General features: G+C 44.4%; 2 pseudogenes; both read left to right on the forward strand.

The window, feature by feature from the left end:
• The first annotated feature begins 16,338 nt into the window (after positions 1-16,338).
• Positions 16,339-17,253, forward strand: LOC147982792 (cytochrome P450 84A1 pseudogene; annotated as a pseudogene).
• A 5,980-nt stretch (positions 17,254-23,233) lies between these two features.
• LOC147982793 (cytosolic sulfotransferase 17 pseudogene) lies at positions 23,234-24,385 on the forward strand (annotated as a pseudogene).
• The last annotated feature ends 451 nt before the right edge of the window (positions 24,386-24,836 follow it).

Genomic DNA, 24,836 nt, shown 5'->3' on the forward strand with positions numbered 1-24,836 from the left:
TGTTTTTTATTTGTCTCAAATTTAAGCTAATTTGGTAAGGATCCGAGCTTTTGACCCATTCGCTCATGTAAATTCGAAATTCTGTCAATTATAATGACATCAGAGTAATTTATTAGAATACAAAATGATCTAAAAAATATGGCTTACTCCAGTAGAGCGACATCATCAACCATACTGATGAACAAGCATAGTTCATCTATTAAGTCATCATTTGTTTGATTGACAAACGGTGAAAGGATAAATGACTATGAGATGAGCTCAACTTCTGATGATGTATTTGATTTTTTTGAAATTCTCAGGGGGTTTACCTAGTATCATACATTCCGTGGGATCTGTGTTGTCTTCGTCACCTTCCATGTCTCGATTTCTTACATTATCATCATTCAATTCCGAGTCCACTAAAATCATAGCTAGTTTTGTTTTAAAAGCTGTTATATGTTCCTATTAAAGTAGTAATGAGAGTTAAATAGTGATACAACATAGAATAAGTATAATGATACACAGTGAAAAATACCCGTGTAGGAGCGTCAGACAAAATATCTACTGTGAAGTACTCCATAAAATTTACCATCCACAAACCACAAGATGACCTGCATGGTTGCAAAACTTAAATATACTCAATAAAGTTTATCATTTTTTGTAGAAAATTATATTTTTTAATCGTCAAATGATCATGACTTTAACAAGCCGTGATGAAAACAATAATTTCACCCACGTAGGTGAACCGGACCTGCCCTATGAATCCCTATGAAATATTCCCTCTGTTTCTATATATAAGTCATTAGAAACTTGAGTATGGACTGCATACGGATGAATATAGACCGTATTTTAGAGTGATGTAGTCCATATTAGAATCTCTAAAAAAACTTGTATTTACAAACATACAGAGTATAATGGATTTTTATTAGAAGATATTTTTTGTTTGGACAATGCCACACTCACTCACCATCATACGTAGTATAGTGAAAAAAAGAATCAGTCAACCTTCCACCGCCCCTCACACTTCTCTCTTCCCCATTCTTCCCTGGCTCCCTCATCCACAACGCGATCTCCATCCATGGCCGGAGCTATCTGGTGGTAGCCCCCCTTCATCAGCAACGCCGGCGGACGCGCATCCCCCTGCTCTGCCCCGCCCCTCCCCTTCGCCAGCACCGCCGGCAGCCGCGCAGGCCCCTCCTCTGCCCCGCCCCTTCTTCCTATCCGGTGATGCCGGGACCTGCCTCCTCCTGGCGACGCCTGGGTGCTCGAGCTCGGCATGCTCACCGGCGACGCCGGGGCCCTCCCTCGTGCTGACGCACTCGCCGTGGCCGGGCAGGCCCCTCCTTTGCCCCACCCCTTCTTCCTATTCGGTGACGCCGGGGCCTGCCTCCTCCTGGCGATGCCGGGGCGCTCGAACTAGGCATGCTCGCCGGCAACGCCGGGCCCTTCCCTCGTACTGATGCACCCGCCGTGCCACGAACTTCCCTCCCCCCTGCTCGGGACGCTATCAAGGTCCAATTCCAACTCTTGTTCTCCCCTCGATCCGGATGCTCTGCACTCTGCCCCCGTCTAGATTTCCATATTGATTAGGATGACCACGAAGACCTTCGCGTGTTGTGCTGCTGCTCGGGACACTTTAGGTCCCTGCTCGCCAACTCGTAGGAGGCTGTTAATCGTTCGATAAAAAAAGAGTAAGCTTTCTTCCAAGCCTATGATTTTCCTTTTCATCCTCTCTATTGGTGCCTGTGTTGATGATGCGACCCTTAATGGTTCAGATACCCTGAGGGAGAAGGAGGTGCCGAAAGGGGATGGGAGCAACAAGTTTGAATCGAAAGAGGTATACCCATCTGTCTCGAGACTGCTCTTCATACAGAAATATCGAGTTCAGCTTGTTGGAGCGTTTCTTCGATTTTGTGTTTTCTTTCCTTTACCATTTTGTACAAAGAAAGTTTATACCTTTTTTTCTCAAGAAATATAATTCTTGTGTCCTTTATCTTGCCAGTTTATTGTACCGTCAATGGCCGTGCTAGACAGGAGGGGCCAGCGAAGTACTTTTAGTTACGAGTTTGCTAAACCAGCGGAATCTAATATTCCTGAGATTGAAGGATGTAACATCGCAAATGTTGTACTACAGCTGAAAACTCTTGGCATTGATGTGTAACCATCAAGGTGAGTTTCATGCTTTTATTTTCTCATTATTCTTGGTCATGAGTAATAGGAAAAAATGCATTGAGAAGATAGATGCTAGTAATTGCGACCATCATCAAGTTGCAATATTTCAGGTGTGCTGGTGTGGAGACACAGATATGCAAAGTCGGAGTTCACATCGACATCCTTCTTTCATGCTTATTATATAGTGTGATCCGAACAAAACCTGGAAGTTAAAACAAAAGATAAGTGCTAGCACTAGTAGAAAACAGGGCTTTGGTCCAGGCCGGGTCAGCCCATTAGTCCCGGTTCAGTCCAGAACCGGGACCAATGTGGGCATTGGTCCTGGTTCGTGAGCCCAGGGGGCCGGCCGGGCCACATGGGCCATTGGTCCCGGTTCATCTGGACCTTTTGGTCCCGGTTGGTGGGATGAACCGGGACCAACGGGCCTCGCTCCTGGCCCACCACCATTGGTCCCGGTTGGTGGATTGAACCGGGACCAAAGGCTCCCCTTTAGTCCCGGTTCATGTCACCAACCGGGACCAATGAGGTGCCTATATATACCCCTCGCTCGCGAGCAGAGCACCCCAGTGCTCTGTTTTTCTCTGGCCGAGGGGGAGAGGGCTTGGTGGTGCTCTAGCTCACCTCCTATGCACACAAGTGTTCGATGGAATGCCCAAGCCACACTACTTAAGCTTTCTCCTCTCCAAGCTCGACCTCCAAGCTCCATTTTCCATAATATTTGTCTAGGTTTAGCGGTCCGTCACGCCCCGTCCCCGTATTCACCGCCGTCGATCACCCGCGCCGAGCTCATCGCCGGCATGCACCACCATGGTGAGCCTCTTGTTCTTATCTTCTTTCTGAAAGGAAAAATATTCTTACTTGTATGTTTACATAGATACTTGTATTATTTTCTTACTTTTATTATTGCATCTTATATAGTGCGATGGTTTTGGTATCCGCCCCCGTCAGCCCTCGTCCTGTCTATGATTCGGATGTGGTATATATATTATCTTTATAACTATTGGTTCATTTATTGTTTATGAAAATTATGCCGACCAACGTGACATAGATTTTATTTATGTAGGATGTATGTGAATAGGAAATGCCAACCGACCCTATTGTCGAGAGGTTAAATTTAGTTGAAGAAGAAAACAATTTGTTGAAGGAAAAAATAAAAAAAATTGAGGAGGAGAAGATGATATTGGAGTTGCATGTTGCGGATGTAGTCGATGATCACAAGATCAAGATGGATGCAATGCGCTTGAAGATTAGAAAGATTAGAAAATATGCCATTCATACCGAGGCTTGGTATCATTATGCCGTTGGATCAATTGTTACCTTGGTTGCGATTATGATCGCATTTGTTTTCGCCTTGAAATGTTTTACATAGTTTCAATGTATGGTTTAATTAATTAGATGCTCTGGAGAGCTATATGTTGCTAGATGAGAACTATGTATGCACTTTGGTTTTAATGTGATGATGAAATTCTATTAATTTGGACACTTAATTATATATAATGCACGCAGATGAATCGGCAATGGATGTACGGTGACAGACACACCCGCGAGTACATTAAGGGCGTGCATGAGTTTCTCGATGCGGCTGAGGCAAACAAGCAGAATGGTTTTATGTGTTGTCCATGCACTGAATGTGCGAATACGAGGTCTTACTCTAACCGGAAAATCCTTCACTCCCACCTGCTTTACAAGGGTTTCATGCCACACTATAATGTTTGGACGAGGCACGGAGAAATAGGAGTTATGATGGAAGACGGCGAAGAAGAACAGTACGATGACAACTATGTGCCCCCTGAATACGGTGATGCTGTAACGGGGGGAGCTGGTGAAGATTAAGAGGAACCAGACGATGTGACCAATGATGCTGCAACGGGTGAAGCTGCTGAAGATCAAGAGGAACCAGATGATGTGCACGATGATGATGATCTCGCCGGGTCATTGTCGATGCAAGGACGCAATGCGAAAGTCAAAAGGAGAAGCTGAAGTTCGATCGCATGTTAGAGGATCACAAAAAAGGGTTATACCCCAATTGCGAAGATGGCAACACAAAGCTCGGTACCGTACTAGAATTGCTGCAGTGGAAGGCAGAGAATGCTGTGGCTGACAAAGGATTTGAGAAGCTACTGAAAATATTGAAGAAGAAGCTTCCAAAGGATAACGAATTGCCCGACAGTACATACGCAGCAAAGAAGGTCGTATGCCCTCTAGGATTGGAGGTGGAGAAGATACATGCATGCCCTAATGACTGCATCCTCTACCGCGGTGCATACAAGGATCTGAACGCATGCCCGGTATGCGGTGCATTGCGGTATAAGATCAGACGAGATGACCCTGGTGATGTTGACGGCGAGCCCACAGGAAGAGGGTTCCTGCGAAGGTGATGTGGTATGCTCCTATAATACCACGGTTGAAACGTCTGTTCAGAAACGAAGAGCATGCCAAGTTGATGCGATGGCACAGTGAGAACCGAAAGAAAGATGGGAAGTTGAGAGCACCCGTTGACGGGTCGCAGTGGAGAAAAATCGAGAGAAAGTACTGCGATGAGTTTGCAAAGGACCCAAGGAATGTATGGTTTGCTTTAAGCGTGGATGGCATTAATCCTTTCGGGGAGTAGAGCAGCAATCACAGCACCTGGCCCATGACTCTATGTATGTATAACCTTCCTCCTTGGATGTGCATGAAGCGGAAGTTCATTATGATGTCAGTTCTCATCCAAGGCCCTAAGCAACCCGGCAACGAAATTGATGTGTACCTAAGGCCATTAGTTGAAGAACTTTTACAGCTGTGGAATGGAAACGGTGTACGTACGTGGGATGAGCACAGACAGGAGGAATTTAACCTTAAGGCGTTGCTGTTCGTGACCATCAACAATTGGCCCGCTCTCAGTAACCTTTCAAGACAGACAAACAAAGGATACCACGCATGCATGCACTGTTTAGATGACACTGAAAGTATATACCTGGACAAATGCAGGAAGAATGTGTACCTGGGCCATCGTCGATTTCTTCCGACCAACCATCAATGTCGAAAGAAAGGCAACCATTTCAAAGGCGAGGCAGATCACCGGCAGAAGCCCGCCATGCGTACCGGTGATCACGTACTTGCTATGGTCAATGATTTACACTACGTAATCTTTGGATAGGGTCCCGGTGGACTAGCTGTTCCGAATGACGCTGAAGGACACACACCCATGTGGAAGAAGAAATCTATATTTTGGGACCTACCCTACTGGAAAGACCTAGAGGTCTGCTCTTTAATCGACGTGATGCACGTGACGAAGAACCATTGCGTGAACCTGCTAGGCTTCTTGGGCGTGTATGAGAAGACAAAAGATACACCTGAGGCACGGGAGGACCTGCAACGTTTGCACGAAAAAGACGGCATGCCTCCGAAGCAGTATAAAGGTCCTGCCAGCTATGCTCTTACGAAAGAAGAGAAAGAAATCTTCTTTGAATGCCTGCTCAGTATGAAGGTCACGACTGGCTTCTCGTCGAATATAAAGGGAATAATAAATATGCCAGAGAAAAAGTTTCAGAACCTAAAGTCTCATGACTGCCACGTGATTATGACGCAACTGCTTCTGGTTGCATTGAGGGGGCTTCTACCGGAAAACGTTCGATTAGCCATTGTGAAGCTATGTGCATTCCTCAATGTAATCTCTAAAAAGGTGATCGATCCAGAAATCGTACCAAGGCTAAGGAGTGATGTGGCGCAATGTCTTGTCAGTTTCGAGATGGTGTTCCCACCATCCTTCTTCAATATCATGACGCACGTCCTAGTTCATCTAGTCGACGAGATTGTCATCCTGGGGCCCGTATTTCTACACAATATGTTCCCCTTTGAGAGGTTCATGGGAGTCCTAAAGAAATATGCCTGTAACCGCGCTAGGCCAGAAGGAAGCATCTCCATGGCCATCAAACAGAGGATGTTATCGGGTTTTGTGTTGACTTCATTCCTGGCCTTAAGAAGATAGGTCTTCCTAAATCGCGGTATGAGGGGAGACTGACTGGAAAAGGCACTCTTGGAAGAGACTCAATAATATGCAGGGACGGCTATTCTTGGTCTCAAGCACACTACACAGTTCTACAGAACTCTACCTTGGTGACCCCGTATGTCGATGAACACAAGAACAGTCTGCGCTCCAAACACCCGGAGCAGTGCGACGATTGGATTACATGTGAACACATCAGGACTTTCAGCAGTTGGTTGGAAACACGTCTCAGAGGTGACAACACTGTTTGTGATGAGTTGTACTTGTTGTCCAGGGGACCATCTTTGACTGTATTGACTTACAAAGGATACGAGATAAATGGGAATACATTTTACACGATCGCCCAATATCAAAAGAGCACCAACCAAAACAACGGTGTCCGCTTTGATGCAGCAACCGAGAGCGGAAAGGACACATATTATGGTTACATAGTGGACATATGGGAACTTGACTACGGACCTGATTTTAAGGTCCCTTTGTTTAAGTGCAAAATGGGTCAATCTGTCAAGCGGCGGGGTACAGGTAGACCCACAGTACGGAATGACAACAGTGGATCTGAAAAATCTTGGGTACACTGACGAACCGTTCGTCCTAGCCAATGATGTGGCACAAGTTATCTATGTGAAGGACATGTCTACCAAAACGAGAAAAAGAAAAGATAAGGAAGCGAATACATCATACGATGAGCCAAAGAGCCACATAGTTCTTTCAGGAAAAGGGACATCCTGGGAGTGGACGGCAAGACAGACATGTCTGAAGATTATGAAAAGTTTCATGAAATTCCTCCCTTCAATGTCAAGGCTGACCCAAGCATCCTGATAAACAATGAAGATTATCCATGGTTACGGCGCAATAAGCAAATGACACAAGCGAAGAAAAAGTGAAGACTTTCTCCTGCAACTATTATGATGATACCATGCCAACTTTGTAACACACGAACATGCTACCATTGTCCATTTTGTACATGCACATGCTATGTGGGTGAAATTATGATACCATGCCAACTTTCAACTTTTTCAGAGTTCATTTGAAATGCTTTCATGTCTTATGGTTCGGCCCTCGTAATACCATGACCATTAGTCCCTGGCCCATGCCAACTCTCAACTTTCTAAAACTAATGGCACTAATAGAAAGTTTATAATTTTGCTCCTCGCCCCTGGCCCATGACCATTAGTCCCGGTTTGTGCCACAAACCGGGACTAAAGGGTTGGTCCTCGTTGCGGGCAGAGTTTAGTCCCACCTCGGCAACCGAAGGGGGCTCACACCGGTTTATAAGCCCTTCCCTCTCTGCCTTGTTGAGCTCCTCTCAAAGTGAAAATAGATGCCCTAATAGAGAAAAGTTTAACCTAAATTCATAGTGAGTTTCTCTGAAATTCATAGAAATTTACTAGGAATTTAGGTTGAATTTTCTCTATAAGCGCATCTATTCTCATTTTTTTAGTAAGTTAATCACAAACTTGTGATTCAAACAATTTTCAAAGAATTCAAATTTTAACTACTCAAATTTGAAAACTAATGGCACTAACAGAAAGTTTATTATTTTTCTAAAACTAATGGCACTAACAGAAAGTTTATAATTTTGCTAACCTAAAAGCAAACAGAATTAAAAATTAAAGCAAAAAAAATTAATGCAAAAAAGAAATCAAAAAATAGGAAAAAAAACTATTTTTATTGTAAAGTTAATCACAAAATAAAATGGCACTAACAGAAAGTTTATAATTTTTCTAACACTAAAAGCAAAAAGAATAAAAAAATAAAGCAAAAAACAAAAGAAAATAAATAATGTAGAAAAGAAAACAAAAAAACTAGAAAAAAATAGCAACAATAAGTATTTTGTTGTAAGTAGAAACAAAATAAAATAAATAAAGCAACAAAGAAAACAAAAAAACAAAAAAAGTGTTTTCAAATTTTAAAACTAATGGCATTAACAAAAAGTTTATAATTTTTCTAAAACTAAAAGCATAAAGAATTAAAAAATAAAGCAAAAAACAAAAGAAAATAAAATAAATAAAGCAACAAAAAAACAAAAAATATGCCATCTACTGGGCCCCCACGGCCTGAATACGACTAGAAACCCATCAAAGGGCCAGGATTCAGGCCCGCAGGAGGCCCAGTAGGCCCACAGGCATAGCAGTGACAATTAGGCCTGTAAGCCTGCAATGGAGAGAAGCTCGACAGGGGTGCAGCAGTGGGGCTTATAAACCACTGCGCACCCCTCTCAACTAGCGAGGTGGGACTAAACTTTCGACGCAGCAACCGCACAAGGCCTTTGGTCCCGGTTGGTGGCACCAACCGGGACTAAAGGGGTCATTGGTCTCGGTTTGTGCCACGAACCGTGACCAATGCCTTTGCTATATAAGCCAGCACTTAGCAAAATTTCACATTACCCTCGCAGTTGCCCCCTGACGACGCCGAGCACATCGACGCCGCCAGGCTGCCCCAACACCGCCCGCCGCCCCAGCCGTCGCCATCGCCCGCGCCCCGAGTCGCCGTCGCCCGCGCCCTCGCCCGACGCCGTCGCCCGCGCCCTCGCCCGACGCCGTCGCCCGCGCCCTCGCCCGACGCCGTCGCCCGCGCCGCCGTAACCTGCCCCGACGCGCGCCGCCCCTGCCCCGTCGCCGTCGCCGTGCCGCCGTCCCCTGCCCCGAACGTCGCCGCCTCTGTGAGCACCGCACGTCTGCCGCCCCCACCGCCGCCGTGCATTTTTTTATTATACATGCTATTTTTTACATGTTTTTAGATTTTCATATATATATATGTGTATGTATGTATTTTTTAGATATACGTATTTTTTGATGTATGTTCATATATGTATGTATGTATTTTTACATGTTTTTGTATGTATGTATGTATTTTTTCAATTGTAATGATGTTTTAAAAATACATATATGCAAAAGTTAGATTTTTAATTAGAAAATTTTTATCTATATATGTTATCTGATTTAGTACATTTTAGGTTAGTTTCATTTAAAAAAAAGTTTTATATATTTAGGAAGTAGGAATAGAAGGAAGAAAATGTTTTATATATGAGGGTCGAGAGGGGGTTGACGGTCGAGAGGGGGTCGAGAGGGGGTCGACGGTCGAGAGGGGGTCGAGAGGGGGTCGTCGAACATGAGAGGAAGAAAAGGATAAAAAAAGAAGAGGAAGAAGAAAAAAAAAGAGGAGAAGAAAGAATAGAGGAGTTCTTCTCCTCCATTCTTTCTTCTTCTCTTTTTTTTCTTCTTCTTCCTCTTCTCTTTTTTTTTCTTCTTCTTCCTATAGAAAAGGATCTCCTCTATTCTTTCTTCTCCTCTTTTTTTCTTCTTCCTATATGTATTAGTTTTTTATTTAGGTTGTTAATTAGTAGATATTAATTTTGTTCATATATGTATGGATGCATGTGATATGTATGTATGTATGTATCGGGTATGTCGTTGTCGATATACCCCCTACTCGATAACTTCGACATGAGGGGGTCGAGAGGGGGTCGAGGGTCGTCGAACATGAGAGGAAGAAGAGGATAAAAAAAGAAGAGGAAGAAGAAAAAAAGAGAGGAGAAGAAAGAATAGAGGAGTTCTTCTCCTCCATTCTTTCTTCTTCTCTTTTTTTTTTCTTCTTCTTCCTCTTCTTCTCTTTTTTTCTTCTTCTTCCTCTTTATTTTATCGGGAACGAGGGTCGTCGAGGGTCGCCGAGAGGTAGAGGATAAACCCTAAATAGAAAGTATCGTCGGTGTGAGATACATGTACCGTCGGTGTCGGACACTACATCCACGTCCCACAAGTGGCGCGGGCTTCGACGCCCACGTCACTTGTGGGACGTGGATGTAGTGTCCGACACCGACGGCCACATGTATCTCACACCCACGATACTTGCTATTTAGGGTTTCCTCTACCGCTCGGTGACCCTCGACGACCCTCGTTCGGAATAAAAAAAAAGAGGAAGAAGAAGAAAAAAAGAGGAGAAGAAAGAATAGAGGAGTTCTTACTCCTCTATTCTTTCTTCTCCTCTTTTTTTTTCTTCTTCCTCTTCTTTTTTTATCCTTGAAGCGTTGTCGAGGCCACCCCAAACCCTAGAGAAGCAGCGTCGAGGCCCCTAATTAATATTAGTTCTACGTTTGCCACTAATATATCCATCTGTCATGTTTGAATAATAATTGCCATGTTGTAAATATTTGTAGAAACTATGGACACCGCCCGAGACGAAGTACAAGAAGAGTTGTTGGGGGACATAATCGCACGAGGAAGTGATGCCGTCTGCTCGTTGTTTCTCAACGACACCGATGGTCTGGAAGCAGCTGGTTATGATTATGATGGCTCCGGTGACCTAATGCCGGTGCAAGAAGGAGAGCGTGAGGACGGCTCCGGTGACCCAATGCCAGTGCAAGAAGGAGACCGTGATGACGTCTCGGGTGACCGAACCGAGTCCGGCCAGTTATATATATTAGTTAAGCTTCTGTTGACTAGCTAATTGATGCATTCATTGTTTTGGTATGTACACATATTAATTAAGTCTTTGTTCTTTTTTCTAGCCCTTCGGATCGAGCACAACTTCGGTAAAGAGACGACGCCCGAAGAAAAAGTTGAGCTCGGATGAAAAGTTTGAGATCATAGCAATCGCGCTCGACGGCCAACCGATTGAACCCCTCTGGACAATGAGCGCATTTGTTGCTCAGTGCGGGGTTTTGGTTAGGGACAAGATTCCAATCAGCATCCAACAATGGTTAAAGCCGGCTACAGAAGACCCTGTGGTGTCTTATGTCAATGATATGCAGAAAAATGATCTTTGGACTGAGCTGAAGTCAAATTTCACCCTATCGCAAGAGGATGATCCGGAGAAGCCAGTTAAAGAGAAATTAATCAAGTATTTTGCTCTTAAGAGGATGGCAGAACTATTCAGGAGGTGGAAGAAAGAGCTGAATAAGTTTGTCAAAAATAAAGAGACACCAGAATTCAAGGGCAGATATGAGAAGATCAGAGATCACTGGCCCGCATTTGTGGCCCACAAGACATCGGAAAAGAGTAAGAAGATGTCGGCAACAAACAAGCAAAATGCTGCGAAGAAGAAGCATCACCATCGCACGGGGTCAGGTGGCTACCTCGTAGCCCGACCTAAGTGGGCCAAGACTGAGAATGATCTGGTTGATAAAGGGATCGAACCAGAGACAATTAACTGGCCAGACCGTTGCCGGACTTGGTTCTTCGAGGCTAGCGGAACCTTGGACCCTGTAAAAGGGAAGTGCATTTGGACGAACGATCAAATGGACATACCAGTCAGGAAGCTTCAGCAGTATATCGAAGCAGCGCAGCAAGGGATGTTCTTTCCAGATAGAGAGAACGACGAGCTCACAATGGCCCTCGGGAATCCTAAGCACCCTGGATGGACACGAGGAACGCCAGGCTCCATTCCGTGGAAGGTTGGGTTTCCGGACCCAAATGCAGGCGCTGCAAGCAAGGGTACAAGCGATAGAGGAACGAGAAGCAAATCGCAGCAAACGTACTGCCGAAGATTCCCCCGAAGCTACCCCGCCATCTCAGTGGAGAAGCAGCGTGGCTTCCACCGAGCTGCTTCAGCCGGAACATGCCTTGACGGCTCCTGCCAGCTATCCCGTGGATGCTATCACGGAGTCTCAAAATTGCCACCTTATGACGCAATGGATGAATTTGAAAGTCAAGGCGGCTGTTGGCTCTGTTTATCCTACTGAACCCGACGCAACTTTTCACTGTCGGCCGATTCCAGAAGGATATGCTAGGGGGATGGTGGATGAAATAACGGAGGGATTTGAGGACCTCCAGCTTGACCACCCTACCGGTGAAGGGGAGACTAGGCTAGGGTCTGCTCTGAAGACTCCATGCCTATGGCGGAGGGAGCTCATCAACCTTTCGAACTGGATGCCTCCGCCTCCTCCTCCTCCTCCTCCTCCGGCAAGTCAGGGCACTCCGCCTCCTCCACCACCTCCTCCTCCGGCAAGTCAGGGCACTCCGCCTCCTCCACCGTCTCCTCCTCTGGTGAGTGACGATCAGGGCACTCGACCGGCTGCTTCTCCGGCGCGTGGCAGCACTCCGCCTCCTTCTCCGCCTGCACCGACGCGCCCGAGCAGCCAGCCTCCTCCTTCTCCGCCTCGTCAGCAAGGGCGGAAGAGACATGCCGCCGCTTCGGCTGCTCCAGCGCGTCGTAGTCCTTCTCCTTCGCCTCGTAAGCAAGTAAAGAAGACAGTCGCTCCGTCTGCTCGGCCGGCGTCTAGCAGTACAGCCAGAAGCGGGAGGACATACAGATTCGGTCCTTCTCTGAAGACTCCAGAGAAGTTACCATACGAGAGGACCCCGGAGGAGAACGCGAAGATCGCGCGAACCGAAGTGGATGACTGGTTTCAAGGGTTGAAAGCAAAGAGACATCCACCTCCAGAGGAGAAGGTAGATCCGGTGAAATCAAAGCGCACTCTGGCTGCCCTGACAAAACCACCCAAGTCTCCGCCGAAAGGAAACTATGAGCGCATTATTGGAAAGGAATTTGCTGAAGCAGAGCGGTCGGGAAGTACTGTCAGTGATCAAAGGCTGAAAGAACGACGAGCTGGGAAACAAATTGCCCAGCTCGGCGAACAAGCGAAGCAATCGTGCCCCTCGCTCAAGGTGCCTAGCGAAAAAGTCGCTAATGATCCGAGGATGGTGCCCGGTTATAGCAATCTTGCCGATTACCTGCCCGACGATGTACATTATGAACCCATGGAGGTGCAGATACAAAGATACGAGTACGGGAAGCCTCTCGTCAAAGATGAAAGATCTCTATCAACGATGATGTGAAGATTGCATGATTGGTACTTGAAAATCTGCAGAGACTCTGGGGGAGGAGTACTTTGTATGTGAAAGTTAAAAAGGAGCACGACCTCGTTGGAATTGAACTGTTGCCTATTCCATTTGAGCAGTTCTTTCAGTTTTTCAATCAATTGGTCCTCGATAAAACAACGGTCACCTGCTACTGTCTGTAAGTAGTACTACTTCTGTCATTAAGTCTCTCTATATAGCTCAGATCTTTCATTGCATGTATTTATAATCATCCTCACTATATTATGCAGATTGAAGATCGCCGAATTAAAGAAAAGACAAGTCGGTGATATTGGGTTCATTAACACATATCTCATAGATGCAACTCAGGTTAAATTTCATGCCGCAGATACCGAGGCCAACTTGCTACGATCGTTGGTAATAAATGAAAACAAAGATATAATACTCTTTCCTTACAACTTCAAGTGAGTGTTACTGTCTTGTGCGTATTCGGTTTCCCTTATATATATATTAGTCAAGGTTATAGTAATGTAATTGATGAGTTATGCAAGTGTGTGCAGTTACCACTATATTCTCCTAGAGATTAAGCTTGAGCTGGGACTAGTAATTGTCTTAGACTCAAAACGAAAAGATCCCCAGGACTATGCGGACATGACTCAAATGCTCGAGAAGTAAGTTAAATCGATCATTATCCACCATATCGACAACTTTGTTCATTTCCTGATATATCAAGTAATTGTTTTGTTTGTCTGGCAGGGTTTGGAAAAAATTCTCCAAAAAAGCTCCAGGACTCCCGAAGAAGCTGCAATTTAGACACCCGAAAGTAAGTACTATAGTAGCATGTTCCGCGCATCTCCTATTGATTTGGCATTCTTGCTTATCAATTTGATTGACCTTTATTTCTTGTAAAGTGGTTGTGGTAGGAAAAAGGGAATGATTTCTGTGGATACTACGTTTGCGAGTCCATCCGCCACACGACCTGTGAGCAGGGCTACACTGACGAACAATATGAAGTACGTAAATAACAACATTCACAATTTTATTTTATTACCATCATTTGTGTTGAGTTTCATTCATTCATATATATATGTATTGACCCCCTTCTTCAAATTAGATGTTTCGGAAGCGGGATGAACTCCTAGCACCAGCTCGCATGCGAGCAATTCAAGAGGAATTGGCGACATTCTTTCTTGACCACGTGAGCGCTGAATACGGAGAGTACTATGTGGACCATGAGTCCGTATTATTATATTTGTAAGAGATAATTATTGTATATATGTAGCCGGTAGTGTCGGATAGATATACGAGAACTTGTTGTTCGACCAATCTCTCGGAGAAGGAGAGGTGGTCGATATCACTTCTCTCTGTATGCATATATGTTCATGACGATCTTCTGTTTCCTTCATTTGCTTACTAGCTAGCTAGCGTGTCTAGTCCTCTCTATACGTATGTATAGTACGTAGCGTCGACCAAGCACGGACATAAGAGAGGACACTTCTCTCTATTAATTATAGCTAGCTAACACAATATATGAAACACCTAAATTAACCCCCCGAAACCCCCAAAACCCCCAAACCCCCCCTTCAAAAAAAACAAAAACCCCAGCCACAGAAATGCTGACGCGTGGATGCCTATTGGTCCCGGTTGGTGCCACCAACCGGGACTAAAGGGTCTCCTGCCTGGGCTCCGCGCACAGGCGACGTGGTGGCCCATCAGTCCCGGTTTTGGATTGAACGGGGACTAAAGGGGCAGGGCATTAGTACCGGCCCTTTAGTCCCGGTTCAGGAACCGGGACAAAGGCCCTTACGAACCAGGACAACAGGCCCTTTTTCTACCAGTGCCTTCAGCCACTGTGGGATCTGCCATGGCCAGGTATGCCCATCTCCCTCGCCCTCCTCTGGATCCCCTGCCCTACTTTGTATTATTGTTCTTCTCATATATTGTCAAATTTCCATGGATGGGATCTGATGAATGAGTATCCCGTGTCTGCGGCAACTCGCATGGCCTGATCCGGAAGTACGGGTGTGCTGCAGGGATTGCTTCCGCAGCATCGCCAAGGACATTGGCTTCATCAAGGTATGAGTCACCCCACAGTTTATTGATTTTCTCAATCATGTGCCTGAGCGTGATGACTGCTGGGTAATAATATGTTACCCCATGCTTTGCTTTCAACAATATATATGCTTTGTCTACAAGACCTCTTGGTATGGCACAAAAATTTTAATTCGTTGGAGACTACCATCTGGTAGTGTGAGTTATTACATAATGTAGTGTAATGTATGACATCTTAGATACACTTATTCAGAAGAGATCTCTGTGTTGCTCTCCTCATTCCCAGAGTAAACCCGGTTAAGTTCTGCAATCATCACCTCATGTTCTGCTTTCATTATTTTGTATCGGTTTGAACAATGTGTAATTTCTACGTACCATAAGTCATCTTGGAATGGACGGAGTTATTTTGTATCTGCATTAGCTATGTTTGTTTGTTACTCCCACCTATATAAGTCTTGCTCTGTTGCATCTATCTCCAGTCTCGGCAATTTTACTAATTGTTAGCTACCAAGTTTCTTCTGAGCATACCAGTCCATTTCAAAGCACCACAAATCGAGTGTATTGCATTTGCTCAAGTAGGTATATATACATTGTATATATTTATTTCCTGAATAACGATGATTTATTAGAAATTGAGATGATTTTCCTTTTGAAAAATGTTGTTTCCATTTCCACTTTATCTAACTAATTGTAGGTTTTATGCACCGGTTTTTAGGTTTGGGTAAATTATTCTTCACATGCACAACCTGCCATAAATGAATTGACGGTGCGCTCCTCTTGCTTGTTGCTAGGTATGTCTAATTATGGAGTTAACAAATCAGCTTGACGTGATGATAATGTATGTTAGCTTTTCTTGTGTTCAGGAAAGTGGCTTGGCAACCGCCAAACTCATACCCCGAGTTTTTAGATTATCAGTTGACTGATCTTAATGTGGGTGCTATCTTAGTTATTAATGTTCTTTCCTGATGTACATGAATGACACTTTCTGGTTTGGCAATGAATAATGTGTTGGTCTCTTGATAAGAGGTGTATGAATGTGGTTTAAAAAATACCAAAAAAATGTTTGATTAGTGCTATTGTTTGCAGCTATCGGTAAAGTTGTGATATATCTTTAACCATTGTCGCTTGTCTACATTGTCAGCGGCTTAACAACTACGGAAGCTAGATTAGTGCGCTCAATAACGCCTCAAGAGGAGCCACCAGGTGGCGCTCCAACAACTAGTAGATAAGTAAGACTATCCCAAACCCCTAATATGATAGGGCAGCCTCACGGATTAACACCTTATTAAGCTGCTGCTTCTTCGACTCTGAAGGCAGTATTGTCAATGGTGTCCTTTGCAAAGATCGGCATGGAGTGCCTACAAGATCCTTTGCAAAGCCGACACTGACATGGTAGACGACCTACTCGCGTTCCTCGGTGATGCCGACCAAGCCAGCGCCAAGGACCTGCGCCTCACCCGCGACAACGTCAATGCCTTGATCATGGTATGTACGGTAACAGCAGTACTCTACGATATGACACACACTTGCCCCAAGAATCTAATGTTATTACAAATTTTAATCTTGCCGTATATATTTCTCTCTAGTAGTTGTAAAACTTCTCTCTTTTGGATTTAGTAATTTTAAGTCAATGAAGTTGCACTTGATTACAAAATATGTGGACGTTGAACGCAGGACAGGTTGTTTGGGAGGCCGGATAATGTCGGCTTCACCATCGAGTGGGCAATGACAGAGATGATTCATTGCCCTAACATCCTTCTGCAGCTGCATCGGGAGCTCGCAAACATTGTGGGGTTTGAGCGGATGGTCGATGAATCGGATCTTGCCAAGCTCCCCTTCCTTAACTGCGTCATCAAGGAGACGCTTCGGATGCACCCGCCGATCCCGGTTATCCTCCGCGGGACCACCAAAGATTGTGTCCTTGGTGGATACTCGGTGCCCACGGCCTCTTGCGTATTCATCAACACGTGGGCAATCAACCGAGACGGCGAGGCATGGAAGGACCCTGACACTTTCCGGCCATCCAGGTTCATGCTCAACGGGGATGCCCTCGGGCTAGATCTCAAGGGCGGTTGCTATGAGTTCTTGTCATTTGGTTCTGGAACACGCTCATGCCCGGGGCAAGGGCTCGGCCAGCATGGGGTGGAGTTTGCCGTAGCACAGCTCGTGCACGGGTTTAACTGGAAGCTACCCGATGACATGAATCCAATGCAGCTTGACATGGGCGACACGATCGGTTCGACCGTGTCGCGCGCCACACGGCTCTGCGCGGTGCCCACACCCTGCCTCAGATGTCCTTTGTAATACTATATATGACCTGTTGTGCGCATGAAGCAAAACCCAAATGCAGCCTCCAAGTGAGGGCAACCATATGAAACTTTATCTGAAAGCTACTACTGTCACGAGTGGGGGACATGACCTTCCTTCTCTTTTCTATTTTTTTAATGATCAACTACTTATTACTCAGATGCCTCCGGTTTGTCCTCTTTCTCTCCGTCCACCCGGTTCTTGGACGCTGTGGGGTCTCACCCATATGTTGCCGGATCCGGCCTTCTCTACCATGGAAGACGGCGGTGATGTGTACTCCGAGAACATGATCTTTGTAATGGTCCCTATGAAAACTAGTACCAACGATTGTATCAGCGGTCAGGCAGCATGCGGGGGTATTTGGGCGCGAAAAGTCCAGATCCTCTTGTCGTACGCGGGAAGGGATTTCGGTTGGTGAGGGTGGTGCTTCCTTTCGGTGGTGAGGGACCTTCTGTGTCGGCCGGTGCTCTCCGTGGGTCGCGGTTCTTTAGCTTTCAATATTTGCTGCAGAAGGAATCCAGAGCTAGGCGCGTCCTTTGTAAAGCATTGTACCTCCAAGGATGTCGCTTTGGTTTCGGATATACATTGTATATATTATTTTTCTGCCTACGTTTGCAGAAACTACATGGATTGTGAAGGTAGCATGTATTTTTACATAAGAACAAAGTAACAAACGGCAGCCTACCAAACACTAACCTACTGCAACATTTTGGCAAAGTTGCCAGCAGCACGATTCCAGGTTGCCACCCTACTCTCACCCATATACATCATTCTAGCAACATCCCAGATATATACATCATCTTGGACTATGAGGACTGATTCCATATTACGTAAGTATCCAAGTTTTAAAGGAGGCCGTTTCCACTTAGGGATAGTGCTTCTTCCTTGATACCAACATTATTATCTTTGAATCCTCCGTCTGGTAGTAGATCATGCTCTCACTCCTCCTTCTCGATGGTGCCGAGGTGGTACTCGTGCATCACACACTTGTTCTTCTCCCACTTGTCACCAGACCCGATGTAGAGCACAAGGAGCTTCCTTCGGCCAATCAGTTGGCCGTTGGCTTTCAGTGAAGGGCTATTCCGGTCTTGTTCCACACTATGTTTACGTTATATTCTACTAGCAAAAGAGCCCGTGCGTTGCAATGGGAGAAAAAACATAACACACGCTCTTAACTCAACAACCATCACTCAAGACCACAATAGGTCCATCTCGTTTATTTTTGCGAGGCATCATATTTGTGTTGCCGCTTATCCTCCTTCTCACCCTCGCCGGCATGGCCTCGGTGTTCAGACAAAACAACAAAAAACGTGTGTTAAATATGGTTAATCCTAAGGCGTCTCTCTCTCTCCCTCTCTCTCTCTCTCACTTTCTCTCACTCTCGCGATGAGAAATATGTTGTTTTCCCCTGTGACATTTTTCAGAGGTATGCATGTGTAGTTATCGATGTTTTGTTTTCCATATATGGTTATAGTGGGATGTTTATTTGCAATCCGGATCGCCACCGGTATGAAAAAAATGGATCTTGTGCTATAAATTATAAGTTTGCTTCCATAACAATATTTTAAAAATATTTAACAGGTAAATTAACATCTTATTTAGATTCCAGACATTTTTCTAATAAAATTTAATATATAATATATTAAAATCGAAGTTACGGTTTAAAAGATACAGATAATTTAGAAAATCATTTGGTTTGACTCAAATATATTTTAAAATACTTAACAAGTAAAAATAATCTCATATTCATATTCTACATATTTTTCAATCAAATTTCATATATAACATGTTCAAATCGGAGTTACGGTTTAAAAGATATGGATGATTTTAAAAACATTTGTTTAACTTAAATATGATCCACGGATGAATTACCTAAAACATCAGGGGGGTTTTCGAAAAATGTAAAATAACGGTTCGGGTGTGACTTAAATCCGGACAGCGGGTTGATTTCAAGAAAAGACAGAGACTTCTCTAACATATGCCATGACGGACGAAAGAAACCTAATTTGCTTTATTATTAGGTAAAGATTTGCATCTTGTGGCGCTTCATCGTTCCAATGTTGTACGCCCTAGATGGACGGAAGAAGAATTGCTTCAACACGTCGTCCATTGTCACACATGCTCAAGCGATTATCGGATGCAGTAGCTGGCCGTCATTTTGTTATACTTCAGTGTTCTTTTCAATTTAACAAATCAAAAGATATGACGTATCAAATATCCAAACCAATCTCATGTCTGCACAAGTATACAGTCCAACAAATATAGCAAGTACGGTTCAGATAATATTCTTGTAGCTAGCTAAGAACGAAGCAATGTCGATGTGTGTAGCATATGACTTCCTTGTCGTCAATGGTGAGTATGAAATGATCAATCAGAGTGCGAGACCTCGCACCATTCTCCCTTACTTGGGCCTCTAGGTGTTCCATCAGCTCCTTGTATGTGGGATCGAAACCAGAGCCTGACGGCAGTAACTACCAAAACTTCTAGACTACACATCAGTTACTTCCATTATAAATGCACACAACGTGTCAAATCCGTTCTTGGTGGCAAGATAGTGTAACTGGTGCCTCAAATCTGAAATACAAATACAAAATCTAACCTTCAGCCGGCTGATGCACGCACAACATCCGCCGCGTGCGTAGCTGTCTGATTGATTTTGATTGAGAGCTCGCACTGTAGACAATTCCCATGCAGCTAGTTTTTTTGTGCAACAAGGTTCTTGTTTCAGAAGCTTTTTGCAACGGAGATCTTGTTTCAGAAAGAAAAAAGTGTTTGGTGGTGAAGTTTTTCTTTCGGTAACAGGGTCTAGTTTTAGAAAGTTTCTGCAACAGAGGTCTTGTTTCAGAAAGAAGAAAAATGGTTCGACGATGAATATTTTCTCTTCATCAATAGGGGTATTGTTTTATAAACATAGCCCCGGTTGCAGAAAGCGCATAATGAGCGCCCCGCGTTAGAGCATATGAGGGCAAGCATTACAACACGTCACATGTTTCAGAAACATAGCTTTGGTTGCACAAATCGCCAGAGGAGTGCCTGGCATGAGAGCTCGTCGTTGTCGTGCTGGAGTAGAGGCAGCTGCTTGGGGTCCTGGTTCAGAGGAGGCACGACAACTCCGGGAGCCGGCGACGCTCCATGGCCGAGGCACTCGGGCCATGGCGGGGCAGTTGTGCTGTCCCAGTGGACCTTTGCAACAAGGTCCTTGTTGCAAAGCCATGCACGCAACAAGCTAGCTGTAGCAAAGGCCCCCAGTTGGCCGGGACGGTAGATCGGACGGTTGTTTCGGGTGACATTCGACGGTTGCCGAGACGACTGATCTTATCGGTTTATCACCCGACGGACGCATAGCATTGCCCCTAATAATCTGATCAAAGTTTTTAAAGTTTGACTTTTCACATAAATTATCGGAAAAGATTTTCATCAGCCGGCCGATTTACAGCGCATCGTCCGCTGCCGGAGGTGCAAACCAGGCTTCACATGTGGGGCCAATCGCTGTTCCTTCTTATCATATTCGCCAACGACTGAGTGCCATTCATTTTCTTTTTTCTTCGTTCATCTTCTGCAATATTCTTTTTGTTGCAAAAACAATCTACACTATGACCTCTGTTGCAAAAACAATCTACAGAAAAAATCTATAGAAGTTTTCGCAACATGATCTTTGTTGCAAAAATTTCTGCAATATAATCTTTCTGGTAAAAACTTCTACAGATGTTTCCGCAACATGATCTTGTTGAAAAAAATATTCTGCAACATAAACTCTATTCCAAAAAAATTCTACAGACGTTTCCGCAACATGATCTCAGTTGCAAAAAGTTCTGCAACATAATCTATGTTGCAAAAGTTCGGATGCCCGTCACTGCTTGATGACGCAAATCTAGCGGCTAGCGACCGGGCCGATCTTTTAGATAAATCAGCCAGCAGACGCGTAGCCCGTCCCATAAATATACGCACTACATTATGAAACAAAGGGAGTATCATGCTTTGTTAAATATTCCTACTCCCTTTGTAACTTAAGATATTCTTTGACACTCTCATCATGGACTCTAAAAATGTCTTATAAAAAGTTACAGATGGAGTACCACTGTAAATTAATATAAGACTGTTCTTGAAAATAATTTGAACTAAAACCACGCCACTTATTATTGAACGAGGGAGTAGTACCGCTAACAATTTACAGAAAAGTTGAAGCGGTGTTCAAGTAGACTACTCCAGTTGTTTTCGACTGTTGGTAAAATCAACAACAATTGCACCAAATTAATCTAGTAACAAACCATGCCTCTGACATTGCACAAGGATTGGCTAATAATTGCTATGACCACTGGAGACAGAACAAAGAATATTTCCAGCTCTCTACTTGAAAGTAAAGATTTTCTGCGAAAAGACAAACATGATATAATCTCCTAGTCGATGAGACCGGCGTTCTAGTGACCGGCTTCATGGCCCACGGAATTTTTAAACAAGCAAAATTCGAACTTTTTGATTTCAAAATAATCTAAAAAAAGATGCAAGTTTACAAGGATGAAACGTATAGAGATAAGTTAATATTACAACCCAAAGTCTAAAATACAACCCTGAACTACACAACTGTCTAATTTACAATCCCGAACTTTCAAAACTGGACAAAAAACAACCCTCGGTTGGTTTTTGGCTGATTTTGACTGGTTTTGACAACTCAACCTCCTAGTCAGTGCCAAGTCAATTTTGGGTAATTGTTTGGCTAAAAAATGAAAAAAATCTCAAAAATCTACACAACCATTATATTCAATCTAGGAAAGTCTAAAAAGTTTCCTAGTATAATAATAACTAGAGCAAAAAATCAAATTCGGATCCCTTTTGTTTCAAATTTTGGCCAAGAAAAAGTTAACAGAAAAGCAATTGAAAAAATTCTCAAAAATGCACAGTACCCTTAGATTCAATATGTGGAAGTTTCAAGAAGTTTTGACCACTGGATACAAAATAGAAGAAAATTTTAAATTCAGGAGATGGTGACATGGCATACGACTTGGCACTGACTAGGCTGTTGACCGGTAAAAACCAGTCAAAATCAGTCAAAAAGGAACCCAGGGTTGTTTTTTGATTGGTTTTGAAAGTCGAGTGTTGTATATTAGACGGTTCGGTAGAGGGTTGTGTTTTTTAGACCTCGGAGGTAGTTCGACGTTGTAATATGGACTTATCTCAAATGTATATGTGTGTAAAAATTTAGGATGAAATACCTTCAAATGTGATCTGTACAAAAATACAAATTCATGGACTTTGAGGATGAATAGTATCATCTGCCAAGAAGCCCTAGATTTTTTTTCTGCATAGCACTCATTTCAATGTATTTCATCCTGAAAATTTACACACATGTATATTAGCATCCATGTATATCTGTATCTTCTTCAGAATGTTTTGAAACGTAGAAATAAGAATTTTAATGGATTTTGAAAACTACAAATGTAGGCCTCCATGGAGCTCGGCCTCCAAAAGCAAATTTTGACTAGTCGATGCCCTTAGATAGCGGATATGATGTTGACGTGCCAGAATTATTGGTACAAGCCATATGTTGCAATCATTCAAACAATTATTTAACATTAAAGTCTAACAACCATATTTCATGATAATGCAAACAGTAATTTTTTAATGCAAATAGTAATGTTTGTCGAATCTCTCATACCTGATGGGTTGCAGCCAGTGTGTCACACCACAAGTACAGTCCTGCCAAGAGTAGTACTCCCTCTGTTTCTAAATATGAGACGTTTTAGATATTTCAATGTGGACTATATATGGATATATATATATATATATATATATATATATATATAAACGCATTTTAGAGTCTATATTAATTCATTTTGCTCCGTTTGTAGTCTATATTGGAATCTCTAAAAAGTTTATATTTAGAAACGGAGGGGGTATGTGTCACACATTGGTTCCCCTTCTATTATAAGATGTGATGTATGTGTCTGCAAAGAACTATCAACCATATCGTACACCTCTCCCACCTTTACCACACAATCTGCCTCACAATGTCTTCTTCCTCCTTGCGCACGCTGCAAGAAAGCGGTGCCAAAATCAACCAGGAGCTCTACCAGAAGTTCATCAACGTGGTGTCCTCCTTGCCGTGCTCCCCGGCTCTCACCAGGCACCCGCTCTACCGCCATGACAATGGATGGTATGCCGCCCTGGCGCCAATGGTCTCCACAATGGTCGCGGACGCATGCTTCTCGGCGCGTCCCTCGGACATTGTCATTGCCACAATTGCGAAGTCCGGCACAACGTGGATAAAAGCAACGTGGATAAGAGCACCCCGCAGACGGCCCCGGCCACCCGCTCAACTCACTCGGCCCACATGAGTGCGTCAAGCTCCTGGAGTACCAGCTCTACATACAGAACAGGATCCCGAACCTCGACGGGCTTCCTGACCCTAGGCTCTTCGCTGCGCATGCCCCGTTGGTGTCGCTGCCGAGGTCTGTCATGAGGATGGGCTGCAAAATCGTGTACGTGTGCCGTGACCCCAAGGACGCCTTGATCTCACACTGGAACTTCGTGAACAAGTTCAGGGCCAGGGACGGGTTGGAGGCGCTCTCGGTCGAGACCGCCGCCGATTTTTTCTGTGATGGTGTGACGTTGTCCGGGCCGTACTGGGACCATGTCCTCGGATACTGGCGGGCTCATCAGGCGCACCCTCAGAAGGTTCTCTTCTTCAGGTACGAAGAGATGATTGGGGACCCTGCGGCACACGTGCGGAAGCTGGCGCAATTCGTTGGCCGCCCGTTCTGCATGGAGGAGGAAGAGGCTGGCGCGGTAGAAGCCATCGTAAGGTTGTGCTCGTTTGAGCACATGACTGGGCTCGACGTGGCCAAGCATGGCGTGACAGAGCTCGTTGTCAGCATGGCGGAGAATAGTTGGTTCTTCCGGCGTGGCCAGGTCGGGGACTGGGAGAACTATCTGTCGCGAGAGACGGCAAGGAGGATCGACGCCATTACTGAGGCCAGGTTCAAGGGTTCTGGCCTCCGTGTATAGCCGGTCATGGTGTAATATTGTTACTCAATCATTGTGCGTTGTGCTAGATATGTAACATGGAATAGTTATGCATGTGAATTCAATGAGGGACTGGGATTGTACGTTTTGTGTGCATAGGTGTGTTGTATGTGGCTGTTTCCGTCTGTATTGGTGTTTTTCTATCTCCGTATGTATTGGTATTTTTCTATCTAAATAAATAGCAGAAACATACTTGATCGTCTACCAGCGCTCCACTTGGAAATATCTAGTAAGTGATATATGATATCAGTAGTTCAGTACACACAACTAGGCATGCATGACCAAAACACACACGCCAATCCTTCAAACTTACATCGTGTTGCTCTCGCTATCTATACACGGAGACTGGAACCTCTGAAAACCTGGACTCAATGATGGCATCTATCCTCTCCGCCATCTCCGCCGATAAATCATAGATGAGTCTCCTAGTCGCTGAGTTCACCATGCCGGAACAACCAACTGTTATCTTACTCGTCGAACACGAGTGTTGGTTACTTTATCGGTGGTTCTGCTTTTATCATCATGAGTATGTCTTTAGATGTCATGGTATGGAATGTAAG

Source organism: Triticum urartu, chromosome 2A, assembly GCF_056163025.1.
Source record: "Triticum urartu cultivar PI428250 chromosome 2A, HENAU_Tu73, whole genome shotgun sequence".
Lineage (NCBI taxonomy): Eukaryota > Viridiplantae > Streptophyta > Magnoliopsida > Poales > Poaceae > Triticum > Triticum urartu.